The sequence below is a fragment of the Pteropus alecto genome, unplaced genomic scaffold (genome assembly GCF_000325575.1).
Source record: "Pteropus alecto unplaced genomic scaffold, ASM32557v1 scaffold374, whole genome shotgun sequence".
Classification (NCBI taxonomy): domain Eukaryota; kingdom Metazoa; phylum Chordata; class Mammalia; order Chiroptera; family Pteropodidae; genus Pteropus; species Pteropus alecto.
Window position 1 is genome coordinate 538,152 of NW_006434834.1, and position 16,386 is coordinate 554,537.

Sequence of the window (16,386 nt, forward strand, 5' to 3'; positions counted from 1 at the left end):
AGCAGAGAGAACTAATGTCTGTGAAATATATAGGTCAAGCAGCATGTAGGCTGGGCTGGCTCAGCAATTCCTTCACAACAGTTGAAGCCCGAGGCTCCAGAGTCTGGGCCAGCACATCTGGGGAAGAAATAGGGGTGGTCTCAGGAGAGACTAATGAGAGAATGTGTGTGTGTGTGTGTGTGTGTGTGTGTGTGTGTGTGTGCGTGTGTGCATGCTTGCCCAAGACAATGCAGAAGTGGGGGGGGCTGGGGAAGAGGGTGGTCTCAGGAGAGACTAATGAGAGAATGTGTGTGTGTGTGTGTGTGTGTGTGTGTGTGTGTGCGTGTGTGCATGCTTGCCCAAGACAATGCAGAATTGGGGGAGAGGGGAGAAAGGGAGCCAACCTGTTCTATAACTTAGGGCTCCAAAACATCCTGGGATGGCATGTTGTTCCTTTTCAAATATTCATTCAGCCATCCTTTTTTCTCCTAAATCTTTTCTACTAGCTTCTGTCCTTTCTCCCCCGTCCCCCCGCCCCTCTTTTTCCTCTTCTTCTTGCCCAAGACAATGCAGAATTGGGGGAGAGGGGAGAAAGGGAGCCAACCTGTTCTATAACTTAGGGCTCCAAAACATCCTGGGATGGCATGTTGTTCCTTTTCAAATATTCATTCAGCCATCCTTTTTTCTCCTAAATCTTTTCTACTAGCTTCTGTCCTTTCTCCCCCGTCCCCCCGCCCCTCTTTTTCCTCTTCTTCTCTCTCCTTTCTCCCTTTACTCACTCCCATTCTTTTCTCTCTGCTGGATAATGAAGGACATCTGGACAGTTGGAGTGGCCCAATACTGGGATACCATCTTTGAAAACAGGAGAGACTGTCATCTCACTACCCTTCCCCACTACAATTTAAATATTTCTAATTCATTCATTCATTCATTCATTCAGACCCCATTTGTGTCTCTCCTTCCTGTTCATTTTGCAAAGCTGAATGAAAGCACATGAACTACAACCCTCTCCTCTGATAACCCTGTTTTTCTGCATTTTTCCCTGACTCATGGGTGAGAATCACACATCTCTTTTAATGGAGCACTTGGCTGGAGGCAGAGGAACTGTCTCCAGTTCCCAAGCTCTACTCTATACTTTCGGAGTGACCTTGGGTAAGTTCCTGCCTTCTTTGGGCCTTAGCTTTCCTTTCAATAAGTATGATAAGCAGAAAGGAAATCCTTTGGAGCTCACAATCAAAAGTGATGCTAATTAGAATACTTGGGCTTCTAAGATCTTCCTAGTCCTTGCCCCACCCCACTCCTTCTTATGTCTCCTCCCAGGAAACAGTTAACTGAAAAACCACACCCAGGTATATGTTCAGAGTAGAGGGAACCAGTTATTTTTTCACTTCTTAGTATAAAAGAGATAATCACAAAGAGTCTCCAAGCAAGAAGATAGCAGGGCTAGGATTCTAAAAGTGTAGGAATTTTGTAGATAAAGGTTATCCCTCTGACCTGTCCCAAGCTCTTGTGCTCACAGGTCCGGGATGAGATTTTTGGATTGCTGTTAAACAGGGAGTTTGTCCTAGAAGCAGCCCATTTCCAAGGTGGTAGTTGATGGTGGGAGAACATTTGGCTTGAACAAGACATACTCGGCTGTACTGTGTGGGGGTTTGTGAGCCCAGTCCCTCTTTCCTTATGACTGGGCACCTGGCAGCAGGGTTGTGGGTCTGCTTTGGTTTGTCCAACTGTGAAAGAGGCAAGAATGAAATCCTCCACAAAGGCCCGCAGCTGCCTTCCAAGGAATTTCAGTGTATCTGGGAGCACAGAGGCTGAGTCATGTTTTGGGAGAGGATTGTGTTTTTATACCCGCAATGCAGGGTGTTGCCATATATTAATCATTATTATGGTTAAAAACAAATAAACTCATCCTGCAGTTATGACAAATCTGTGTCTTGGCTCTTTCCTGCCCCTGCATTGTCTTTCTTTTGGCTTATGCCTTAGGGAACCAGAGTTTAACTCCATATGTTAGGCAACCTTCTTTCTAACATCACTTTTAGGGATGCACATTAAGTACCCAATTAAAAACAAAATAAAAACAAACAAACAAAACTTTCATATCTATTTGCTAAGACCTACAATTCCACTCTAGTAAAATTCAAATACTCCTTAAACCTCATTAGTTACTTCAATCTTAATATTAATGAGCTTTTACTATTATTTCCTGAGAGAAGGAGATGGGGTGAAAAGAGATACCACTGAAGGTCCTGAACACCTGGCCAGGTAGAGATTTTTCTTAAGGGAAGAGAAGGGTACAGAAAGGAGATGTTGGGGTACTATAGACAAATCACCATCTGATGGTTTTTCCATGAACTATTATTTGTAAACACAGATCATGGTTACTTCTGCAGGGGTTCTGTGACTGTGGGGGAAGGTGAGAGAGGGGTAAAGAAAGATTCCTTTAAGTTTAATTAGCTATTTTCTCAGCACGGGCCTCCGGCCCCTACTCTAGAGCAACAGACTAGCCTCAAAAAAGGAGAGAGATGACTACCTGCTCATGCATTTGGGCCGCTTTAGGCTGAGCCCCTGGATACAGGCCAATTTCTGTGGGTTAGGCCTTGGCTGAAGGACATCTGGTTCCCACAGAGTTTTAGAGAACTGAACCAGCTTGAGAACTGCTACACATTTGAAGGGAGGAGAAGAGTGTGTGAGGACTTGGGCTTAGTGAAAGACATGGGTTGTGGTAAAAATGATACCCCCTCAGAGGTGGTCTCTCACTCCCCTAGTTACATAGCTCTTCCTAACCCCAGTCATATCACTCTGTTGTCTTTTTAGCACCTATCACTACTTCAAATCACTATTTGGTTATTTGGTTATTGTCCCTCCCCGTCCCCCTGACCCATGTATGCTCCATGAGGGCAGGGGTCAACTGTGTTTGCTCCCCTACTATACCCCTAGAATCTGGAAGAATTAGGCAGGCCTCTTCTCTGTCTCCCAAATACAACCTTCATGTCCTCACTATGTACCTTTGCTCAAAGTATTTCCCTTCCCTGGAATGTATTCTTCCCTGTCCACCAAATCCTTCTTGTCCTGCAATGCTGGACTCAAATCCTACATCCTCCAGAAAGGCCTCCCTGATCACCTTAGCTCACAGAGAGCTTTGCCTTTTCTGACTGCTATAGCCTTGACTATCTTTGCTATGTATTTTGCTAATTCTTTCTTTACTGTCATGTATTCTTTCCCAATTGTTTCCTTTGCATTGGTCTTACCTCTCCAAGTAGATTGTGTCCACAATATTTCCTGCTTCTGATTAGGTCTAGCTCTTCTGTCTCACCTCAGGGTAAAATGAGATTGAATTGATTGTGCTCATTCAGTGATACAGATGATGAAACTGGACATAGGAAATATTTTTGTGTGTCTGTTCCAAGGACCACATTCAGTCCTTGTTTAAATGCAGACTCCTAAGTACTACCTCTACAGATTCAGAATGTATATTCTGGGGTGGGGCTCTGGAATCTACATTTGAAAGAAAGTCCTTCTTATACACAAATTTGAGAGCCAGTGATTTAGAGAGAACCATCTTTGTCCTGGCTTAGCCACTAATCAGCCATGCAACTTAGGGTGACTCATTTGTCCTCTCTGGGCTTCTGTTTCCTCATTTTAAGATAAAAGGGTTGGGCAATGTGACCTTTCAATTCTAAAAATTAGCAAATTTATGTTCTGTGAAATCTGGAAGGTAAATTCCTTGGCTTACATATCTTAGAATTTCAATTACAGTATATTCTAGTACTTTAAATTGTAGTAGGTTCTTAATAAACACCAATGAGTTGAATGAATGGAATGAGTAGCTGGGAAGCAGGGAGGAGTAGCTTAAAATAATTCAGGAACAGTAGTGTAGTGGACCACATTACACAGGCCTGGGTTAGAATTCCAGTCTCTGCCAAGTCATGTGATCTCTCTAACTCCATTTCCTCATCTGTAAATTGGAGGTGTTAATAGTACCAACTGCATAGGGCTGTTGGAAGATGAAATGAGATAATGTCTACAAAAAGCTTAGCACAGTGTCTAGCACATAGTAAACACTTAATACCTTTGTTCTTAATTAGGTCACCCCAATGAGGAGCAAGTGATTGATTTTCAATGAGGCAGAACCTGAACTTCAACCATGTCCCACACTCCTCAGGTCTCCTTCTTTCCCCCTAGCCCACAAGTTAAAGGGGAAAAATAATCAATGTTGTAGGGAGCCCATAGAGGCCCGGACTATGAGGGCAGGGCCTGGAAGCCTGACTGATCTGACAGCCATACCTATAAGGACCTGAAGTTAGAACTTGGGAGTGATAGGCTGGAATCTTGGAGTGTGCTATACCTTATCCATGGGCTGGAAAAATCAAAGTGTCAAAACATTGTGATGTTTATCATCAGGGGTATAAAGAAGGTATGGAATTTGGAATGAGAATATTTGAGTTTAAGTCTTAGTTCTTGCAGAAAGCTTCCCTTGACCTTTCTGTAATCCCACATCCCTATCTGGGTCAGGTGCCTCTGACTTTTCCTTGTGTTCTCATAGTTTCTACTATTTCTCTTATCATGGAATCTGCCTCTGTTGTCACTACCTCCCAACTGTCATCTACAGTAGACTGAGCTCCTTGAGAGTGAGGACAATATCTTGATCATTTCTGTATCCTGGACAAAAAGCATTTTGCCTGAGTGAAGTAGATGTACAGAAAATGTTTTTAGAGCTCAACTCAAATGATGAGCTGATGTATTGATGAATTTAGCCATTGATTAACTTTGGGCAAGTCAATTAACCTCTATAAGCCTAAAAGAGGAGGATGGATAAACAACTTACTAGGGTTATTATGAGGCTCAAGCACTTTGTAACCTCTAAGAGAATCATAGTTACTGCCTGTTAGGCCTCTCTTCCTCCCCTTTCCCCGCCTCCCAGCCTTACTGACCTTTACCTAAACCTATTCTACCGTCCCTTTAGGACTCAACTTTCTGTTCTCAAGGCTATTTTATCACTAAATCTGAAAAAAGAATCCATGTTAATGTGTTAATGGCTGTTAATTGAATGATATATTTACATTTTAAAAGGAAGCTTTCTTTGATTCAGGAGGAATGAGTAATGGTGGATTCCAGGTGCTTGGGCAGGGGAGGGCTGGATTTTGTTGTTTTTGTTAGGGGGACTCTTAAGCCATTTCTCAAACTTATCTGGCAGGGGGCCACCTACTTTTTGTCCACACAAGACTTGCCATGCTGCACACACCATGCGTTTGCATGCAGGAAATGCCTGAGGCGTACAGAACCACAATGGGGGCTTCTCAGTTGTGAGGCCTCCAAAAGCACACGAAACCAATCACTAGCACTTTACCTGCTCCTTCCCTAAGTTTTGAGTTTCACTGACTATAGAGGCCTGATGAGCTCTGTTTCAGGCTTTGAGATCAGACCTGGGGCCCAGAAAAGCCATTAGCCTGTAAAGATTATTTCTACTAATCCCTCTAAGCAGCTCCTGAGGCTTTTCATATGCTCACGGACTAGCCTGGGGCCTTTGCTGGGGTCCAGTGTTAAACTTCTTTGGTAAGAGGTATAATTCCCAGTTAAAAGTTCCTCTGGTGCTATTAATGTTAAGCAGAAATAAGTTTGTGCCTGAAATATCAATACCAGGGATTTTGCATGTGTTGAGGACCAGGAGCGGAAGGTGAGGGGTTTACTGATTGAGACTAGTTTGAATTTGCAGGTATGGGCAGGGTTCGGGGGGAAGGTGTCCCTGTGTGGACTATGGGCATAAGTGTGTATTTTGTGTGTGCATGGCATGTACACATGCTCTGTGAATTTGTCCTTTGAATCTTTTAAGGATTCTCTAGTGCAAGAGTTGCCTACGAAAAGAAAGTATTTTTTGCTGCCTTATATGTAAGTAAAGCTACTGCCTAAGCTTCTTGGAGCATTGTTCCTGATTGTGTTGAAGCCTGAAATACCCAGCTCTGGGTCTCAGTGCTCTTCATTCAGAATGTGGGAATCTTGGATAAACTTTGGAAAAGTGGCTGAAGAGAGGATGGACCAGAGGACTTAAACTTTGCCAGAGGCTGGATGTTTTGAGGCTGGTAGGTTATATCACAGGACTTGTTGGTCATTTCTACTCCTCTGCCTCTTTCTTGCTTCTCCAGAGGAAAAGTGAAGAAAGAGCTTAACTTCACCTCCTTTCACAGTTGGAAAATGTCTTGTGTCCCAGTTTTTGTGAGGTCATTGACTACCAGATTACTCTATAAATAAGCCCCTGCCAGGAACGCTTGATGAAACCTCTACTTCTGTGTGTATTGCAATTGCACCTTTTCTCTGTGGTAGACTCGGATCTATTCTCTGAATGAGGCTGACTTAATATGTAGATGTGGATATGAATGTTGTTCAAGGGCCAAGAAGTGATTGACAGGCAGTTTGCTTTTAGGGCATTGAGATTGCAGGTTAATTCCTTTTTTGGGCCAAGGGCATAAGAACAGGGGTTTAGAGTTCTGTTGGCAGCTGGAATGGGGTGGGGAGCAGGCTGAGAGGGGCAGGATCTCTTTGGGGATGAGAGTATAAGTTGCCAAGTAGGAATCTGAAGGCCAAATCCAGCATTCACAACTTATGTGACTTGTACAGTGTTTTAAAACATTTAAATTGGTTGCCCACATTTAAAAATTCAGAAACTTGAAAATAATAAGGTCAGATAACACTAAGCAAGTTGCCTTGCTTGACAACAATCAGTTATACTGAGTAGTGGCTACTACATTTGGGCAGGATTTGTACTTTCCAGTTTTTCACAGTACTCCCTTTCCTTATTGGTTGCATTATACCCTGTGAGCTTTCATTTAGATTGCTTGTCTGGCTTCTGTAGACCAGTTGGTCTATCGACACTCATCATGGTGGAATAAGCCTTTTGGGGAGACTCTCCTGCAAGATGTGGGAGACAAGATGAGTAGTAGTGCCTGAAAATAGTCAGAAAGCCTGAGAGAGGCAGCCTAGGGTCACTATTGGGCATCCTGTCAGGTGGAGGGGTCATAGCAAGAGGGAGCCCAGAATCCACCACCTTGTGAAGACCTGGGCAGGAAGCACAGAGGGAAGAGCTATTCTGCAAGTAGGAAGATAGAGCCAGACTGTCTGAGGTGCAGTGACTCTGCTATAATTCTACTTAAAACTTCAAAGACTTCCCATTGTTCTTAGGATAAGGACAAACAGACTTACCATAGTAAGCAAACTTGACAATGTTGAACTTTATTTTGAGCCCTGTACTTTGAAAAATCCCTTACCCTTTTTTATGACCCTTTTGTGTTTAGAGAAAAGGCTAACAAAGGACCACCCTGCCCTCACAAATTATAAGACAAGACTTATATCCACCCTTTATGAATGACTCAGATAAGACCCACCCCAAGTTTTCTTTCACTTCTTTGATATATTCCTCATTCATGGACATTCTCACTGCATCAATAACCTTCATAAAATCATCTCCTTAATTGTCTGTTGCATTTTATCTTTGATGTTTTGTTTCCATGACTGGAATAGGGTAGATCTTACCTTTAGATGCATATTTACCCCACCTAGATAACAAGGCCTCTCAGAGGGCTTTGTGTTCCTCTCCTAACTGGTGGTTATCTAGACACTTACCAATGAGTCCAGCTCTAGAGCACATGTTCTGTACTCTTGTCCACTGCTAGCACTGTAAAGATTTGATTTTGACTATTTTTAAGTACTTGTTTGATTTCTGGTGCTGGCTTCTTTTGGTTTTCATGGTCTGACCATTCAGTGATCTCTGTAAATAGATTAATGGTTTATAGAGATCTTGTCTCTGTTGGGTGAAAGGTGACAGTATATGGTAGTATTTTTCTGTCCATTTTGAGCTGAAATCAATGAAGAATTCCATACTCATCAGGAAGAGAACAGTTCTTTGATATAGATCAATGAGTTTTGTAATTCTGTATTTACACTTCAGCCATAGCTGAAATTTTAGAATTAAAGCTGTAAGCTGTCTATATGTGTCTGTCTGTATGTTTACATGTAATTCAGAAAGGCCTTTACCTTTTCTTGTGTGATTGTGTTATATTTTTCTACCCTTGATGGTATTATCAATTTAGATAATAAAATCTCTTAAAGGAGCTCTATTTTGATTGGTTTAGAGATAAACAAGTGCTTGTATAAATTGGATGTTCCTAAAATTCTCAAAAATTTAAGAAATGGTATTGTATTGAATACTTTCAATGTGCTTAAAAAGTGTTATTATAGAAATGGATTCAAATATTTTAATAATTCAAGTTCACATAATTTAGGTAAATCTAACAAATGAGAGTCATTTAATATTTTGACTTAATAAAAACAGCTATGCTTTTTCTGATTTATCAGTGTTGAATATACCATAAGCTTAAATTTTTATTCTACTTGAATATGTTCTTCCTAAATGTATATAGTTTATTGGTCAAATAAGCTAGTATTACTTCCACTAAATGCTTAAGATTATGAGAAACATGAATTTGTGTTTAACCAAATCAAAGCATTTTTCCAACTAACTCTATTTCAAGAGTAATTATGTTTTATCATTAAAATGTCCATAACATAGAAAGCAACCTACAGATTCAATATGCCCTATCAAAATACCAATGGCATTTTTCACAAAACTAGAACAAACAATCCCCAAAATTTATGTGGAACCACAAAAGACTTTGAATAGCCAAAGCAATCTTGAGAAAAAAGAACAAAGTTGGAGGTACTATGCTACCTGATATCAAATTATACTGCAAGGCTATAGTAATCAAAACAGCAATGATACTGGCATGGAGATGAACATATTGATCAATGAAACACAATAGAGAGCCCAGACATAAACCACACCTATTTGGTCAATTAATTTATGACAAAGGAGTCAAGAACATACAATGGGGTAAAAACAGTCTCTTTAGTAAATGGTGTTGGGAAAACTAGACACATGCAAAGAAATGAAATTGGATCACTTTCTTATACCATATACAAGAATAAACTCAAAATAGATTAAAAACTTACATGTAAGACCCCAAACCATAAAACTCCTAGAAGAAAACATAGGTAGTAAACTTTTGACATTGCTCTTAGTAATCTTTTTTTTTTTTCATTTTTGCATATATCTCCTTGGGTAAGGGAAACAAAAGAAAAAATAAACAAATGGGGCTATATTAAACTAAAAAGTTTTTGCACAGCTAAGGAAATCATCAACAAAATGAAAAGACAGCCTACTGAATGGGAGAAGACATTCACCAATGATAAGAGGTTAATATACAAAATCTATAAGAAACTCATACAACTTAACAACAAAAAAACCAAACAATCCAATTAAAAAATGGGCAGAGGACCTGAATAGACATTTCTTTAAAGAGGACATACAGATGGCCAATGGACATATGAAAAGATGATCAGGATCACTAACCATTAGGGAAATGTAAATTAAAAACAATGAAATATCACTTCACACCTGTCAAAATGGCTATTGTCAATAAGTGTTAACAAACAAGTGTTGGTGAAGGTGTGGAGAAAAGGGAACCCTTGTGAATTGTTGGTGGGATTGTACATTGGTGCAGCCACTATGGAGGTTCCTCAAAAAATTAGAAGTAGAACTACTTTTTGACTCGGCAATTCCACTTCTGGGTATTTATCCAAAGAAACCCAAAACACTAATTCAAAAAGACATGCGCACTCCTAAGTTCATTGCAGCAATATTTACAATAGCAAAGGTATGGAAACAACCTAAGTGTCCATCAATAGATGACCGGGTAGAGAAGAAGTAGTACACATATACAATGGAATATTATGCAGCCATAAAAAAGAATGAAATATTGCCATTTGTGACAATATTGGATGGACCTAGAGGGTATTATGCTAAGTGAAATAAGTCAGATAGAGACGAATACCATATGATTTCATTTATATATGGAATCTAAAAGATAAAACAAACAAAAGAGGAACAAACTGATAGATATGAGAACACTTGGATGGTTGCCAGATGGGAGGGGTGTTAGGGGACTGGGTGAAAAAGGTGAGATGTACAAATTGCCAATTATAAAAAGAGTCATGGAGATGTAAAGTACAGCATAGGGAATACAGTCAATAATATTGTAATAACTATGTATGGTGCTAGCCTTATCAGGGAGATCACTTTGTAAGTTATGTACATGTCTAACAACTATGCTATATACCTGAAACTCATATAATATTGCATGTCAACTGTAATTGAAAAATTTTTTTTTCAAAGAGTAATTATGTTGTAGTATTTCAGCATGAAGATAATGTCTAAGATATTTAAGTAACTTAAAACCTTGGACTGATACTAAATTGAGTTAATTAATGGATATTCATTAGATACCTTAGATCATTTCTAAGGCTGAACATTGAAATGTTAATCTAAACATAATTTTAAGTTTATCTACTTTTGCTTATTTTTATATGCTACAAAGAGGCTATATATACTTAGGTATGTTAATAAATGTGTTTGTTTTTACCACTTTGAAAAGTTGTACTGTAATGGTTATATATGGATATAGAAAGTTGTAGGTTTGTGGAAAGAAAATTTAATTTGTTATGTTCAAAGCTGGCTAAGGCTTGATGTGCTTATCTATAAGATTTTCAAAAAGGGCTTTAATATCAAATATTATACAGATAGAAAGTGGAATTGGATTTTCTCTCTGTTTCAATGTCAAATTCTTCTTGGATTATTGGGCTGCTGTTAATAAGAGTTTGTAAAAAGTTATTCTTTACTTTCTGTGTAATCTGCCTAGAGGACAAGGATTCTATGTCTTGCTAGAATAAACTTCTATTGTTTATTTTTACTTTATGATGTCCTTGTTTATTTAAGAAAAACGTCCTCTTACTTAGGAAAGATCTATGGTTCTTTACAATCATGCTACTCCTATTTTTACTTTTCAAATATCTTACTGTCAAATAGATAGCTAAGTATTGTTTTTCAGCAACCCATGATCTTATCTTACTCAGGGGCTCAAATATCCTGACAACTTTTGATATTTTGCCGTCCCAAAATCTAATCCTAAATGATGTCTTTTGCACTTAAAACTATCTTTCAGATTTCCCAGAGGGCCATGGAAAATAAAAAAGAAAAGGATCTGTTCTTTTATCTTGCAAAATAGAACTACTAGAGATAATTGGGTTTGTTTGATATATTACCATTAATGAGTTGCATGACAAGAGTTGTTAAATTAGAGGAGATTTTCAGTCTTTCCTAGGTTAAAGTGGTATAGGTAAAATATTGTTAATGTAAATATTTCAGAAATTGTATGCTGTATGGGAAGTTCTTAGAGATTTGTTAATGCCCTCACTGTCCATGAAGTGTTTCTGTTTGTCAGAGTCCTAGTGTTGCCTTGCTTGATAATAGAAATCGACAGTATAGTATTATCAGTCATAATCTGTTATTTTTTAATCATAACTTTGCTTATTTAATTTGAATCTTGCACCTTCTAAGCCACTGTTTTTTCAATTGGGTATTCACATCACTTACCTATGGAATTAATATAAAAATGTTTAGGATCTACTCTAGACTTGCAGAAGTTTGTTACTTTATATTCTTCATATATTCTTGATATATTATAATGATATGCTTAACATATTCATGCCATATTATGTTGGGATTATTATATCTGAAGATTTTTGCTTTGAAAAGATTATGTTAATCTAGTTGGATATAATATTCACTCTTCTTTGAAAATAGAGCTAATTATTATATTTATAGACATTTTATTTAAATTTTTTGGATTGACTTTATTGTCTTGTTTTTCGTGCCACAGAAACAACCAAATTTCCTTGACAGTTATTTTAATTTTGTAATAAACTCTCATCATATCTTTCACTTTTTAAAATGATCAATAGTAAGTTAAGCACAGCTACTTTAAGTTTTTTGTCGTCTATTTTAATTTGATGCTTCCTTGAAAGCATTTGTAATCAGCTATAGGCCACAGTGCTTCATCTTCAACAAAGGACTGTCTCAAAATTCCTTTGAAAAGGACTATGCCAGGCACTAATGGGTACAGAGTTCTTATGGCATCATTTAAACATCTTGAAGACCATACCAATGGATTTCCAGAACTCTAATCAAGAAATGGTTGGGCCCATGAGATCACTAACCCATGACTACATGGAACAAGAGTTAATTACGTAGACCTGAATGAATTGATGAAGGATGATTGTGGGTTTTGTCTGGAATATTGCTAATGTTTTAATGTTTTATTTTCTGGATATATAAGGAACTCCTCTCTCTTTCGTCTTAAGTTATCTATAACTCATTACAAGTTAGTAGACTATGTTTTTGTAAACAGAAAGGATATTTATAAATTATATGCTATTCTTCCTGTTTAATCCCTCCAGAATTCTGAAATTTTTGTTGAATATTTTAATTTTTCATGGCAATATAATTATTTGCATAGGTTCAATATGAATCCATTGTCCTTATTAACAGGACATGATTGGAAATATTGGTTATACAACCAAGGCCTTGCCTGGAATGCCATATTTTAGAATGATGCTCATTGAATCAGATATGACCAGATGATTTTCAGGAGTTCAGATTGATTTTATGGAACCAATGCTTACACAGCCCTCGGGAAAAGTTGCCTGGTATCCACTTTACAGGGTTCCCAGACTTTCAACTGAGTAAGGAAAGTCACTTACTTGCAGGTCAGGAGTAACATCCAAGCTTCAACAAGTGGTGCTGCAAAACTGAGCTCTTCCTCTACCTCTTGGAATCTACTGGACTGGTTTTAGGGACCTTGGAAAGAGAAATTTGCCCAAATGTATAGGTACTAAGGTGAAATCTGATGGTGCATTTTTGATTTGGCTCTTTAGACTCAGGGGCTTTTAAAATTCCAATCTGGGTAAGATGGTGTAGAAGGTAGAGTGTGTGCATGCCTCCTCTAGCGACCACACCAAAATTATAGCAAAACTACAGAGCAACCAGCACATGGAGTCGCCTGAGGTCTGACTGAAAGGAAGCCCTACTACTAAGGACAAAAATAACAGGTCACCTCAAACCGGTAGGAAGAGCAGAGATGAGAAACGGCCTGGTCCCACAACCATGTGTGGTAATTAAGAATTGGGAGGGCTACCTTGGCTACAGAGCCCCTTGCCCCACCTGAGGAGCGAGGGGTCCTGGCCCCACTCTGGGCTCCCTAGTCCAGGGTTCCAGTGTCGGGAAAAGAAGTTCCCACCACCAGCAGAGGTTGGGGCTGAGTGAGAGGGAAAGTTGTGGGAATCGAGACGTTCTTTTTAAAGGACTCACATCCAACCTTACTCGCTGACAGACTCACTCACTCTGAGCTCCAGTGCAGGGGCAGCTGCTCTAGTGGCAGCAGAGACACACCGGGAAGTGCTAAGTTGTCGGACTTTAGGGCAAGGGCGGGAGTGGTGGCTTTCTCCCAGACAGAGATGCAGGCAGAAGCCATTGTTCCTTCGTGGAGCCCTCCCCTCTCCCAGCATGCAGACACAGCCATCAACCTGGATAACATAGGTCACTCTGCCCAGGTGATTCCCTGAGACTCCACCTCTCCCAACTTATGAGCCCACCCAAGCTGCTTCCAGTGATTTATTTCATACAAACAGGCTGTCTTGGCTCCTGCTGTGAACTTTCATAAAATCTCTGAAAAAGCTCACAAAACCCAAAGAAGCAGCAGCATCTGGTCTTGGCATGCCCTGGACCTCTTGCTGAGCAGCCCCAAGCCGACCTCGGTTTCTGACATGGCCCCTTGAGGCACCTATAAGCCCAGTACAGGTGGCAGCCATATGTGGATTTCTTGGTGACTCTTACCAGGTGGCCCTGGAGGTGCACAGGCTGTGGTTGAAATTGGCCTGCAGCTTGACCCCTCCCAGGACTGTGCCACTGGGCCCCACAGCACAACTACTACATAAAGCAACTCTACTAAGACTGGGAAAATTAGGAGCACTACCTAATATAGAGAAACAGACACAGGGAGGTAGTCAAAATGGGGAGACAAAGAAGCATGTCCCACATGAAAGAGCAGAACAAAGCTCTGGAAAAAGAATTCACCAAAATGGAGATGAGCAATCTACCAGATGCAGAGTTCAAAACACTGGTGATAAGCATGCTCGAGGAACTCAGGGGAAGAGTAGATGAACTCAGTGAGAACTTTAACAAAGAGATAGAAAACAAAAACGGAGATGGAAAACATAATAGGGAGCTAGTCAGAAATGAAGAATTCAATATCTGAGATAAAAAGTACATTAGAGGGTATCGACAGAATGAATGAAACAGAGGATTGAATCAGCAACATAGAGGATGGAGTAGTTGAGAACACCCAATCAGAACAGCAATGACAACACAAAGAATCCAAATAAAATGAAGACAGCTTAAGAAGCCTCTGGGATAACATCAAGCTTAAGAACATTTACATCATAGGGGTCCCAGAGGGAGAAGAGAGAGAGCAAGGAATTGAAAACCTATTTGAAAAAATAATGAAGGAAAATTTCCCTAACCTGGTGAAAGAAATAGACATACAAGTCCAGGAAGTTCAGAGACTCCCCAACAAGATGAACCTAAAGAGGTCCACACCAAGACATATCATCATTAAAATGCCAAAAGTTAAAGACAAAGAAACAATTTTAAAAGCAGCAAGAGGAAAGAAATTAGTTACCTATGAAGGAGCACCCATAAGACTGTCACCCAATTTCTCAAAAGAAACTCTGCAGGCTTGGCACAAAATATTTAAAGTGATGAAAAGCAAGAACCTACAAGAAAGATTACCCAGCAAAGTTATCATTTAGAATCGAAGTACAGATAAAGAGCTTCCCAGACAAGAAAAAGCTAAGGGAGTTAATAACCATCAAGTTAGTATTACAGGAAATGTTGGAGGGACTTATTTAAGAAGAAGAAAAAACGCGTATCAAAAATCTAAATAAAGAATGGCAATAACTACATATCTATCAATGAGTGCTTCAAATGAAAAAGAATTAAATGTTCCAATCAAAAGGAAGTTTGGCTGAATGGATAAGAAAACAAGACGCTTATATATGCTGCCTACAGGTGACTCATTTCAGATTAAAAGACACACACAGACTAAAAGTAATCAGATGGAAAGAAGTATTTCATGATGGACCTAAAGGGTATTGTGCTGAGTGGAGTAAGTCAGATAAAGGAAGACAAATGCCATATGATTGCATGTATATGTGGCATCTAAAGAACAAACAAACAAACAAAAAAACAGAAACAAACTCATAGATACAGAGAAGATTTTGAAAGTTACCAGATGGGAAGAGGGTTCGGGGAGGTTTGGTGAAAAGGCAGGAAACAATTAAGAAGTACAAACTGGTAATTACAAAATATTCATGTATTAAATAATATAATATTATATTATAATTATGTTACATTGTTAATATATTATTATTAATAACTATGTACAGGGTCAGAGGGGCATGAGATTTATTGGAGTGCTCACTTTGTGAGTTATATAAAAAATAAAAAAACATTATTAATAAAAATATTCCAATCTGAAAATCCTTATGAAAACTTCCAGTAAAGCAATTTTAAGGCCTATATACTGAATTTTTCTTTCTGCAACTATGTAAATAATTAGATCAAATCTAATGCTACCAGCTTATTTGTGTGATCAAGAAGAATCTTTCTTTTTTTTTTTTTTAAAAAAAATTAGTTTCAAGTATATGGTACATTGGTTAGACATTTATATAGTTTATAAAACAATCCCCCTAATTGCTTCTTCTCTCCTCTGGTTTTCCACCTAGCCAATATATTAACGCTAACTACATCCCCTATGCCGTGCTCCCCATCCCCATGACCATCTATTAACTGCTAATTTGTACTTCTTTAACCCTTTACCCCATTCTCCCAACCCCCAACATCCTCTCCCCTCTGTTCCTCACCAAATTATTCACTATATTTGTGAGTCTGTTTTTGATTAGTTTGTTCTTTTTATTCCTTAGATTCTGCATATAAGTGAAATCATATGGTATTTATCTTTCTCTGTCTGACTTATTTCACTCAGCATAATAACTTCTAGGTCCATCCATGTCATTGCAAATGGTAGTATTTCATTTTTTTAATGGCAGAATAATAAGGAAGAATCTTTCTTTGAGATTATATTTTATCCAAAGGGGAGAGATAGTAGATGTAAATTTGTGTTTCAATAGACAACTATACACATTTTTCTGGGTTATCAATTCCTTTGTCCAAATTGTCAATCCTTATCAAAATTTCAATTCTTCCAGTTTTCTTCAAAATCTAACTACAGCTCTCCAAATTAACTTTTCAAATTTCTCCTTTCCCTTGACTTGGTGCACTGAGACCTGAAACCTGACAGCCTAGATTCCTATTGGAACTATAGCTTGCCTTACAGCTTGCCCTTTTCTCCGGGATCTGAAGCAATCTTGCAAGGTAAAGCCTAATGACATGACACAAACTTGGAA